The sequence below is a fragment of the Carlito syrichta genome, unplaced genomic scaffold (assembly GCF_000164805.1).
Source record: "Carlito syrichta isolate Samal-C Ts95f unplaced genomic scaffold, Tarsius_syrichta-2.0.1 Scaffold170032, whole genome shotgun sequence".
NCBI classification, from domain to species: domain Eukaryota; kingdom Metazoa; phylum Chordata; class Mammalia; order Primates; family Tarsiidae; genus Carlito; species Carlito syrichta.
Window position 1 is genome coordinate 271,261 of NW_007114128.1, and position 1,266 is coordinate 272,526.

Below are 1,266 nucleotides of genomic sequence, written 5' to 3' on the forward strand. Positions count from 1 at the left end.
GTCTGGGTGACAGAGTGAGACTCCAACTCAAAAATAAATAAATAAAATAGGCATGGCAGCACACAGACACTTGGGAGGGAGACCGAACTGGGAGGATATGGCTTGTGTCTGGGAGTTTGAGGCTACAGGGAGCTGTGATCATGCCACTGTACTCCAGACCAGGTGACAGAGTCAGGCCCTGTCTCTAAAACCAGTAATTAATAAAATAATACATTAAAAAGCATAGAATAAGACTTTTAAAAGATGTGTTTCTATAGATTTGAAAAGAATGGCGTGCTAGTGACAAACCAGCATCCAGAAATAAGTGCATGTTCCGGGAACGTCTCCTCCGGGAACGTCCTCCTCCCTGGACAGGGCTGAAGATGGCATCCCCTTCCCGGCCCCGTGCTGTGAGCCCTGGGGTAAGCAGACCAGACGTGAGCTGCCGGGGAGATGCTGAGCGCTCGTCACACAGATGGGTGACACACACCGGAACCGCGTCAGGCCAGAGAGTGTTCTTTCCGAGAGGTTCTGGCTCTGCCGGGTGCAGGTCGGTTGCCGACACTGCGGGGCTGTGGGCACCTGTGTCCCGGGAGGGCACCAGGATGCCACTGGCTGACCTGCCCAGGGCTGCCCAGGTCTCTGAAGACGGGGCCAGACCCCAACCACACCCCCATTGCCCCTGACATCGGTCCCCAGCCTTCTTGTCTGCAGTGGGGTCAGAACAGGAAACGCCCGATTTGCCCGGCGCCCATTCCTAGTGCGGAAATAGAGAAGGGGCGCGCGGTCCTCATGCGTCATTCAAAACTTCCTGGGACCAGCCCCGGCAATTCGGTGAGACCCGTCTCCACAACAGATCAAACACGAGCCGGCGCGGCGGCGGGCGCCTGGAGTTCCGCTCCTTGGAGGGCTGAGGCTGGAGGGTCGCCGGAACCCGGCGGGGGGAGGCCGGGGTGGCCGGGAGCGGCCACTGCACGCCCGCCCGGGCGACAGAGCGAGACGCCCCCTAAAACAAAAAACAAACCCCCCAAACTCCCTGGGAGCCGCGTCTTGCTAAAAAGGGAAACTCCCCTTAGTGGTTCCTGGGTGTGGCGGCTGCGACCGGCGCCCCCCTCAACCCTTGTTAGGAAAGCGGCGCGGCACGGGCCCGGCGTGGGGCGACAGGGGAAAACGAGCGCTTCCTTCCGCTCGGCCCATCCAAAACACTATTTCTGCGTGGAGTTCGCAGGGCGAAGTTTCGCGTCCTCGTTGGGCGCCCACGCTGGAGTGCGGCGTGTATTTCCCGTA